The sequence below is a fragment of the Mandrillus leucophaeus genome, unplaced genomic scaffold (assembly GCF_000951045.1).
Source record: "Mandrillus leucophaeus isolate KB7577 unplaced genomic scaffold, Mleu.le_1.0 Scaffold305, whole genome shotgun sequence".
Classification (NCBI taxonomy): domain Eukaryota; kingdom Metazoa; phylum Chordata; class Mammalia; order Primates; family Cercopithecidae; genus Mandrillus; species Mandrillus leucophaeus.
The window spans coordinates 743,221-754,494 of NW_012103199.1; the positions used below are offsets into that span (position 1 = coordinate 743,221).

At 54.2% G+C, this 11,274-nt stretch overlaps 1 protein-coding gene across 1 annotated transcript in view; it reads right to left on the reverse strand.

Annotated features, from left to right (window-relative positions):
• SKI (SKI proto-oncogene) overlaps window positions 1–11,274 on the reverse strand; it is a gene marked incomplete at its 5' end in the record, with an annotated part of 89,653 nt that overhangs the window by 15,781 nt on the left and 62,598 nt on the right. The gene's annotated exons all lie outside the window — the stretch shown is intronic.

Here is an 11,274-nt window from a genome sequence, read left to right on the forward strand (position 1 = left end):
GTGCAAAGGCGTGATCTCGGCTCACTGCAACCTCTGCTTTCCGGGTTCCCGCCATTCTCCTGCCTCAGCCTCCCGAGTAGCTGGGATTACAAGCGCCTGCCACCGCGCCCGGCTAATTTTTGTATTTTTAGCAGAGACAGGGTTCCACTGTGTTAGCCAGGATGGTCGCGATCTCCTGACCTCGTGATCCACCCGCCTCAGCCTTCTAAAGTGCTGGGATTACAGGCTGAGCCCCCGCGCCCGGCCAATAAGCAGATTTTAATATGGAATTCAGCTACTAAGTAGTGTTTCCAAGTTAGAAAAAGTAACTGCAGATTGAGAACTCAGATGTGACCAACATTTCTATCACCCACAGGTTCTGGGTGAAGAATAGTAAAAACACACGGTTTTTATCACATCAACCTTGCTGAGGTTCCCTTACCCACAGAGAACCAGGGCCCAGGGCAAGGCAGGTAAGAATGCCCCCAGGTTGTGTGCGGTGACTGCAGACCGGGGACTCGGCTGGAGTCTGGGGCAGACAGGGACAAGGGCAAAGCCTGCCACGCATGGGGGAGGCCAGGGAGAGTCGGGGCCCTGGATGGGGGCAGCCGTTCCCTTGCCGAGGGGAGCAGCCACACACAGCAGCCTCATGGTCACTGAGCGCCAATTTTGTGATTTTCATGCCATTTAGCAGGTCACCAGAGGTCACTTTTCTAGAAACGTCGCCCTGCCCAGCATCAGGCCTTCCTTAGACTTCTCCATCCTGGGTGTGACTCACAGTCAGGCTCAAACCCCACGGGCACCGGTGGGAGGGAGGCTCTGGAAGCCCCCGCTCAGGGGAAGAGGAAACTGCCGCACCTATCACATTGGCTTCTCAGGACCACCCCGAGACCCTCACACCTTCCTGCACGACATCCTTCCAACATCTGAGACGAGATGAGCACCCCTCAATGTACTGTGCACCTCAGAAAACACGGGGAGCCTCCGAGGCCACAAATGAAAGGAGAATGAAAAATCCAGAGTGATGCCCACCACATGACCACCCTGCTGCCTGGACCACCATGGTGGCGCAGGGACCACCGACTGCGCTGGAAGGAACAACTGGAACTCAGGACAGATGCCGGGAACCCGCAGCCACAGGCCTGCTCATCCGGCACCGAGTGTCAAGGTGCCAGTTGAAGAAGCCAGGAAATGGTGGCTGGGACAGGTAAGACAGTCTCAGGCCGGGCAGCAGCCACCAGACCCAGGAGCCTTGCACGGGGATCCCAGACAGAACAGTGCCCAAGAACAGGGGCCGCAGGAACACGAGGACACGCAGCTTAAAGCAAGACACAGGGGAATGAGAAGGAGACATCCCAAACACCAGGGAGATACCAGATGCTCGAGCAGAACTTTCCAGAATAAAAACAGTTCAAAGAAATCAAATGCAGTCCAGAGAAGAAGAGAGCACGATGGTGGGGACAGACGCGCAGAAAACAGGGCGGCCAAGTGTGCCTGGAAGGACAGGGCGATGCAGGAGAACCTTCCAGATCTGGTGGGGGCCTCGCCCTGGCTTCTCATCTTCAGAGGAGCGACAACAGCAGGCCCCAACCCTCGGCTGGACGTTCCAGACCCGAGAGCAACACCACTCAGGGTCCGTGCCTGCTCCCCAAGCACGCAGGGCAGCCACCCAGGGCCATGCCAGGGGATCCCACCACGAACCTCAGGTCTAACATGGTGAGTCCCAATCGCCAACAGAAGCAACAGAAACAAAAGCCCTGTGGGGGCCAAAACCCTGCTCCGCACGGTGGCCTGCTCCGCTCCGCACAGCGGCCTGCCTGGCTACGCACAGCGACCTGCCCCGCTCAGTCCTGAGGGTGACCCCAGCCTGGTCCACCAGCAGGTCCCTGATGAACGTCTGCTGGATGAAGGGTCACCTCACTGCTCAGTCCTTCAGAGGGCACCCAGGGCAGCCCACTGTGGTCACCCCACCACGCAGCACAGCTCAGAGCTTCTACAGGCAAACCCCACCCCAAAGCCTGGACAAACCCCCAAAGCACGGGGTGGACTGTGCTCTCCTACGTGGCGACTCCTACATGGCAACTCCCAGCTCTGACCAGGGCGGGGAGGCGCGGGGAGGCATGGGGACCCCTCTCTGGGGACTGACAGAAGCTCACGCTGAGGCACTATGGAGACAAGCCCTGCTGAGGCCATCGCTGTCTCCTCCAGGTGCACCCCCAAATACCCTCACTCAGGAATCGGCTCAACATGTGAGCTATGGGCCTTCTCTGAAGATTTCACAGTTCAAGAAATTATAAAGCTATTTTTGTAAGTCCCATTAATATTTCACACATGATAATTCGCATTTCATATTGGGCTTAAATTAACCTATTTTCTGATTATTGTGGCACAGAGGAAACAGATTGAATCTGCAAGACAACCCCAAGCCCCAAAATGAAGTGAGAACACCAGCTTTAAAGGTTCACTTGGATCTTTCTTTCGTTTAAGTAGGTCATCTTTGCTGTTACTTCAACGCTGTTGATGACAAAAAGCCAAATCTTTCTAAGGAAACCAAGTGGCAAATTAGCAGCGCTCCTCGGGGCCTTGGCACTGTCCCTCTTCCTCATGCCCCGGGGGCCCCCCACAATGCCAGAGCCAAGGGGCGTCAAAACACAAAGACCCAGCCAGGGGGGAAGGTGCTGGAAGGAGGGTGGGGCTGCAGAGACTGGGGGTTGGGGGGTGGGAGGGGGCCCAGCTTCTGTCCTGGTCCAGCTGCTGCCCAGGGGAGGGCTCCCTCTGCAGCCCCAACCTCGCTGGGGTTCTCCTGGGACCTCGGTCTGAGGCATCCACCAGGGGCCAACAGCCAAGCAGTGCAGCCATGGGCTCCACGACGACCCCAGATGTGTGTGCTGACCCGGGGAAGTCTGGCCCCGCTCTTCTTACCCTCCCCATCCAGCCTGAGCCCTGCACTCAGCCTTGAACCACAGACCCCAGATTTGAAACCAGCCTGATGACATCGGGGCCGACCACAGAGGGGCGGCTACACAGCCCTGCAAAACCTCACTTTGGGAATCAGAAAATTAGCCAGAGGTCCCCCAGGGGACAGACTGGGGCGAACGGATCGTTCTTTTCCTCTGATGCCACTGGAAGGTAACTGCTGCAAAAACTTAAAAGAATAAACAGAGTCCCAGGAACAGCAAGCTGGCACGAGTATCCTCAGCGCCTGCATCCACAGCTCGGCTGGGTCCCCTCGCTGCTTCGGTTCTGGGGTGAGGGATGCTCCTGCCAGCGACTGGCTGGTGGGAGGCGCGGCCCGTAATGGCCGCCTGGCCGCCTGCCACCTCGCTAAAGATTGAGGGAGACAAACAGGCCTTTCCACCCAGAACTAGAGGAAACACTGCAGAAAGAGAAAACGCGGAGCACAGAAGCGGCACAGGATGCTGCGGTCGCGGTTCTTGGAAGGCTGATTCACCAAGAATCGGACTTAATTAAGAGAGTGTTTCGTAAGAGCGGCGGGAGGGGTGACACCGCGTCCTGCCATCCCCGGCTTGACAGGACGGCTCCACAGGCCCAACCCTCACCCAGGCGCCAGCTGGGGCAGAAGGAGCCCTCAGACCAGCGAGGCATCTCAGGAGGTGCCCTCCTCCTCCTCCTGCCTACAAGATCTCAAACCACAGAAGGCATCGCTTGCCCCCAGCGCTGGCCCAGACACATGGCTGTGCACAGGAAACTCTGGAGAGCCCCTGATGAGGTCAGAAGCTCTGACGACCCCAGCCCACGGGACACCTGCTGTTCTGGGGCTGGTCTCTCTCCCCTGGCGTCTGGAAGCAAAGGCCCTGGGGCCTCATCTCAGATGCCCAGAAACACGTGCAGCACCAAACACCAGAGAAGGCGGTCAGGCTGAGCAGCGCAGGGTGGTAGCCGTGTCCCCTCAGTTCCCAAGTGTCCTGCACAGAAGGCTGGCCTACCCCCAATCAGCTCACATCTACACTGCAGTCAAGAGTCCCCAGCACGGCCACACCCCTAAGTTCTGCTCCCAGCAGGTCTCCCCCCTGCTCCCAGGAGCCCCGGGCCTTGCCTGGGGCAGAGGCTCTGCCGGGCCCTGCCCGATCTCTTGATCTCTCAAGACTAAGGACTCCACCCCTTACAACCAACATCACCCTTGCCTTACCTACTCCCTCCGCACCCCAGGAACATCCCTGACCAACAGGGACCCCCGGCGCCGCACACGTGGGCAAGAGTCTCCATAATAGGGCACAAAGAGCCATCCTATGACCTTGAGGAAAGATTCCAAGGAGGGGGCTGTGGAGGTGGCATGTCCCGGTGCAACATGGCCTGGAGGCACCTCCTGCACCCCCTCCATGGAGCGGCGAGAGCCCCATGCTCACCCTGGCCAGGCCACCCCTTCCCTCTGCCCAGTCAGCCCGGCCAGGTGCTGCCCAGAGGGAGGCCAGGCAGGCCAGGCTCTCGGTGGAAGAGGACAGCCTCTTCTCTGTTGTTTCCAAACCTCATCAGGGACATCAACCCAGATGCTGCTGCGGGGCCAAACCGAGAGCTGTGGTCATCTCAAAAGGCTGGACAAGGAGCACATGGTGGGCTTGAGGAAGGGAAGCGCGACCTGCGCTGCACCCCCACCCCCACGGTCTTGGTTCTCCTGCCCTGCCCTGCGTGGGGCTGGGGGTTGGTGCAGCTCTGCAGCACCACGTTTGATCTTACAGGAGGGGCCTCACAAAGTGGCCACGTGGTGACCCGCCCTCGAAGACTGGCTGGCAGGAGAGGTGGCCTGTACTGGGCATCTGGCCGCCTGCCACCCTCACCAAAGAGGGATGAAGACAAACAGGCATGGCCGTGGAGACGGGTGTCAAGCCCCGACAGAGAGGAGGCAGGAGGGCCACCTTCGGGTCTCTGCGCTCCCCGCCTAGGGAGGCTCAACCTGACACAGGAGCTGCGTCTCCAGCCTTTGCCTTTCTGTATGCTTTCTCATCAACCGCTGCTCCTCACGGAGGGACAGTTGGTTCTAAGCTGCCAGGCCTCCTGCGGAACACGACCTTCCCCCAGCTCCACTTCCCAGGTGGGTGCCGCAAGCTGACCGCACCGACAGCTCAGAGACAGGTGCATGGGACTCGGGAAAACCAGGTGGCGCTGGGGACCTGCAGGGAGAGCGAGACACCTCCAGCCACCTGGAGGGGACCTGCAGCCAGCCAGGTGCTGCCCAGAGGCCAGGTCAGCCAGGCCAGCAGGCCCAAGGAAGCTCAACATGGGTGGGTGGCCTCTGTGCACACCATGGCAGGCCTCACACACACGGTGGGGAGGAGTAGTTTTTGGAAGAAGGGATCAAAAGATGAAGAGGAACTTAGTGCTCGGGACAAGGTCCCCACCCCCACAATCGCCAGCCTGAGGGCACTGCCATGACCCCAAAACCCCGGTGGGCCAACAACAGCCCACCTCAGGCTAGGTTCATCCATGCACGGAGGTGACCCATGGACAGCCACTGCCAGCTGCCTCTGGCCAACCAAGGCCACTCAGGACAAGGGAAGGGAGCAGAGAACACACCCCACAACTCCTAGGGCTAAACCACCCAGGGGGTCTCACACGCACGCAGAAAAATGCACATGCAGACAAATGTGCACGCACGCACACGCCGACAAATGTGCACGCCGGCAAACGTGCACGGACGCGCATGCAGACAAACGTGCACACAAAGGTGCACGCAGACAAACGTGCACGCAAACGTGCACACAAACGTGCACGCAAAGTTGCACGCAGACAAACGTGCATGCAGACAAATGTGCACACCGACAAACGTGCACGCAAATGTACACGCACGCGCACACAAATGTGCACGCAGACAAATGTGCACGCAAACATGCATGCAAATGTGCACGCCGACAAACGTGCATGCAAATGTACACGCACGCGCACGCAAACGTACACGCACACACACGCAGAGAAACGTGCACGCACGCAAACGTGCACGCCAACAAACGTGCACGCAAACGTGCACGCAAACATGCACGCAAATGTACACGCACGTGCACGCAGACAAATGTGCACGCCGGCAAACGTGCACGCAAATGTACACGCACGCGCATGCAGACAAATGTGCACGCACGCAAACGTGCACGCACACAAATGTGCACGCAAATGTGCACACCGACAAACGTGCACGCAAATGTGCACGCACACGCAGACAAATGTGCACACACGCGCAAGGACAACCGTCTGCCTCTGAAAAGAGCCACTCCCACAGGAAATGACGACAGCCAATCGTGTTCTCACTCCTAACCTCAAACTAAAACTAATTCAGGGATCGGAACACACGCCTTTAAGTAAATGGCCCTGCTGGGCATGGTCGCTCACACCTGTAATCCCAACACTTTGGGAGGCCGAGGCGGGTGGATCACCTGAAGTCAGGAGTTCGAGACCAGCCTGGCCCATGTGGAGAAACCCCGTCTCTACTAAAAATACAAAAATTATCCAGGATGGTGGCACATGCCTGTAATCCCAGCGACTTGGGAGGCTGAGGTAGGAGAACTGCTTGAACCCGGCAGATGGAGGTTGCAGTGAGCTGAGATTGTGCCATTGCACTCCAGCCTGGGCAACAAGAATGAAACTCCGTCTCAGGAAAAAAAGACAGAAAGAAAAAAGAAAGACAAGAAATAGCCCTGAGAGCAGCCCTCGAGGGCCAGGCCAGGGCCAGGAGCAGTGTAGGCGGTGCTGTGCAGGAAGCTGGTCCATCAGGGACACACTGGAGGCCACAGAAAGGAGCCTGGGTTCATCCCCCAAGGTGAGGGCAGATTCTGGGACATCCATCCATCTCGCGGCTGCCGTAAGCCCTGTCCTTCTGGGGAGACCACCCCCACGTCCCACGCAGGGAAGGTGACGCAGGCAAGATGCGTCCACCCCCTCCCTGGGGCAGACCTTTGTAGCCCACCTTGAGACAGAGACCACCCCCACCCACAGGCAGAGCACACCTACCACCGACACTGCTACTCGGACTTGGATAAAACGTTTGGACATTATCCATCCTGGCTAACACGGTGAAACTCCATCTCTACTAAAAATACAAAAAATTAGCCGGGTGTGGTGGCGGGTGCCTGTAGTCCCAGCTACTTGGGAGGCTGAGGCAGGAGAATGGCGTGAACCCGGGAGGCGGAGCTTGCAGTGAGCCGGGATCGCGCCACTGCACTCCAACCTGGGTGACAGAGCGAGACTCCATCTCAAAAAAAAAAAAAAAAAACTGGACATTTTCATTTCTTGCCCAACTGGAATTTTTCCTGTCCGAGGTCAACACTCTCTCATCTTTAAAATCTAAAGAAATGCATTCCCTAGTCGCCTCCACCTCCCCACACAGAATGGCAAAGTCTCCAGGTGCCCTGGAGCCCCACACGGCACAGGGTCCAGAGCACATGTGCACCCTGGGCCAGGGCACCCCGAGCGGGAGGGCGCTCAGGGGCCGTCTAGATTTTCACCCAGAGCTGGCCACTGTGGAGCCTGCAGCTGGGCGCTCATGGCTGGACCACCAGGTCTGGGAAGAAAACGCCCTCCACTCATTACTTTTCCATCCAAAGCTGGCTTCGTGGGCATGCAGCCACGCCCTGGGCTTCACGCTCTGTCCCAATCATTGGCATTCTGAACAACTTCACCTTTGATAAGATGTTCTTCTATAAGCAAAGTTCTCCGTGACCACGGAGCCCGCATGAGCAGAGGCGGCACATGCCACATGCGAGCCCACTGCCATTCCCAGCCCGTGTGCAGAGCGTCCAGGGAGGAGGTCGTGTTTGTCCCGCCCAGTCACTTTCTCCCACTAGCCCACGACTGGAGACTTGGCAGGGAGGGAGACAGGCGCCCATGGCCCCCACACGCAGTCTGTTCTCACTCAGAACGAGGGCTGTGTGGCCACATGGACGAGTTAAGTGAACTCCAACAGCCAAGTTCATTTTATGCAGCATTTTCACTGATGTGCTGAGAATAAAATGCACGTGCATTTTATTATTATATTTGGGGTACAAATCACAAACTGTGCAATTTTGATGATTTCACAAGTTAAACACTCTTACATTTGCATTGTATTATTTTTTAAAGAGACACGGTCTCACTCTGTCACACAAGCTGGAGTGCGGTGGCATAATCATAGCGCACTGAGCTCACTGCAGCCTCCGCCTCCCAGGCTGCTCAACTGATCCTCCCCTCTCGGCCTCCGAGTAGCTGGGACCACGGGCACGCCACCATACCTAGCTAATGTTTGTATTTTTGTAGAGATGGGGTTTCTCCATGTTGCCCAGGCTGGTCTCCTGGGCCCAAGTGATCTGTCCACCTTGTCCTCCCAAAGCACTGGAATGACAGGAGTGAGCCACTGCACCCGACCCTGCATCTGCATTTTAAACTGGCATTACACAAGGTAAAGGCGAACAGCAGGCCAGGCATGGTGGCTCACGCCTGTAATCCCAGCACTTTCGGAGGCCAAGGTGGGCGGATCACGAGGTCAGGAGTTCGAGACTAGCCTGGCCAATATGGTGAAACCCCGTCTCTACTAAAAATACAAAAATTAGCCGGGTGTGGTGGCGCACGCCTGTAGTCCCAGCTACTCAGGAGGCTGAGGCAGAAGAATCACTTCAACCTGGGAGGCAGAGGTTGCAGTGAGCCGAGATCACACCACTGCACTCCAGCCTGGGCGATATAGCGAGACTCCATCTCAAAAAAAGAGAAAAAAGAAAAAAAGATGAATAGTGACACTTACGGTAATAACTTAAATGTCTAACTTTTCCCTACTTAAAATGATGCTGAATAGCAACTAAAAATCACTACGACCAGTTGGGTGGGAATGTGGAACAGGGACAAAGGGTTTCTATGTCAGCAGCTTCAGTTGCATTTTCCCCGGCTCTCTGGACAAGGGACCCGGCTTGGCCCTGGCACTCCTGGACTCACACTCACAGGGGGCCTGGGCTCACTTCCGGCCTTGACTGCAGAGCCCCTGAATAACTCAAAGGAAAGGGCTCAAAAAAAGGGAGGCCAGGCTTCAACACAAGGTAGAACTTTTCTTAGACAAAAAGCATCCCAAACACACTGGCTACACGGAACAGAGCCCACGTGCACTGGTGACCACCACCCAGGACTCGTGGGAGCCATGGCCACATGGCACCTTGGTGAGCAAGGACCCCCCACCACACTCAAACTGGCAAGGCGACCGGGAGATTTTCTAACTGTTAAAAGGGAAAAAAAAAAAAAAAAAAGGCTGGGCACGGTGGCTCACACCTGTAATTCCAGCACTTTGGGAGGCCACGGTGGGCGGATCATGAGGTCAGGAGATCGAGACCATCCTGGCTAACGTGGTGAAACCCTGTCTCTACTAAAACAATACAAAAAATTAGCCGGGCGTGGTGGCAGGTGCCTGTAGTCCCAGCTACTCGGGAGGTTGAGGCAGGAGAATGGCGTGAACCCAGGAGGTGGAGGTTGCAGTGAGCCGAGATTGCGCCACTGCAGTCCAGCATCAGCGACAGAGCGATACTCCATCTCAAAAAAACAACCAAAAAAACACAAAAAACCTTCTGGCCAACACGGTGGCTCACGCCTATAATCCCAGCACTTTAGGAGGTCCAGATGAGCAGATCATGTGAGGTCAGGCGTTCAAGACCATCCTGGCCAACACAGTAAAAACCCCCATCTCTGCCACAAATGCAAAAATTAGCTGGACATGGTGGTGGGCGCCTGTAATCCCAACTACTCGAGAGGCTGAGGCACAAGAATCGTTTGAACCCAGGAGGTGGAGATTGCAGTGAGCCGAAATTGTGCCACTGAACTCCAGCCTGGGGGACACAGTGAGACTCAGTCTTAAAAAAAAAAAAAAAAAAGTACTATCTTTTTTCGAAAACTTACTGTAAAATATAACAGTATCATAAAAAATTCTTATGTTCTTTCTAATGTTTAGTCTAGGAAGTATTACAGAGATTCATTAAGTAATTTTTGATTGATCTGGCAACTAAAAAACCTAAAGCAGAACCTACCTGTGTATCATAGAAGTAGCCAGCTGGAAAGAGCGGTCTAATTGAACGATCTGCCAAAAGAAAAAAAAAAGACATTAAACCGTACTGACAGAGTTGCTTTACAGTTCAAAACTTTTGAACTAATATAGATAGCCATTCAATATGTTTTCAAGAAAAATCCCCTTGGACCAATTTACTAAGAGGGACACAGATAAATGTCAGTGCTTCCACTATTACATACCATGCCCTAACAACAAAAAACAAACACAGAAGGAGTACATTAACAATAAAGATTGGGGAGCAATTTTTCATTCTGGTTCTACAGGCAACAGTTACATATATAAGCAGAGCAAAGACACTTAAGACCAATAGCAGACCAAAAGAAAATGCTTCCTTGCTACTTTCTGTCTGAAGACTATATATAAATATACCTAAAATAGCAATTTCTGGCCGACCGCAGTGGCTCACGCCTGCAATCCCAGCACTTTGGGAGACTGAGGTGGGCGGATCAAGAGATCAGGAGTTCAAGACCAGCCTGAGTAACATGTAGAAACCCCGTCTCTACTAAAAATACAAAAATCAGCCAGGCATGGTGGTGGGCGCCCGTAATCCCAGCTACCCAGGAGGCTGAGGCAGCAGAATCACTTGAACCCGGAAGGCAGAGGTTGCAGTGAGCCAAGACTGCGCCATTGCACTCCAGCCTGGGTGACAGAGCAAGACTCCGTCTCAAAAAAAAAGCAATTTATGGGTAGAAGAGCTATAATTACATACGATCCCACAATATGTAGGGATGTTAAACATTTGAAAGATTATGGACATTATTTCAGTAGCTGATAAATATAATGTTTAGGAATTACTATTCTGAACATGAAAAAATGTACTAGGAATAGATTCAACAGAGTAGAGGCATGGACCATAAAATTCATATGCTCAATGGAAATTTACTCATTTAGTCAACAAATATTTATTGAATGCCTATTCTGTGCTAAGCAGTATAACAGGTACTAGGGATTCAACAGTGAAGAAACAAAAGCTTTTTTCTCCCAGTGCCCACATTTGAGTGAGGGAAGAGAAAGAGTGAATAATCTTAGGTGGCGTTAATGCTATGAAGGAAAACTTAAGATATACTGTAGAACACAGATGCAAAAGATGCTAATATAGGCATATCAGAGAAGATGAATGCATCTATGTTAATATCTTACCTATTATTCGACTTGTAAGAATTTCTTTATCAGAAGTACCAATCTCTCTTCTCAGATAGTTTGTGGGAATTCTACCTGCTGCAGCAGCTTTTTGTCTGTAGTCAACCTGAAGCAGCAAAAAAAAAAAAAAA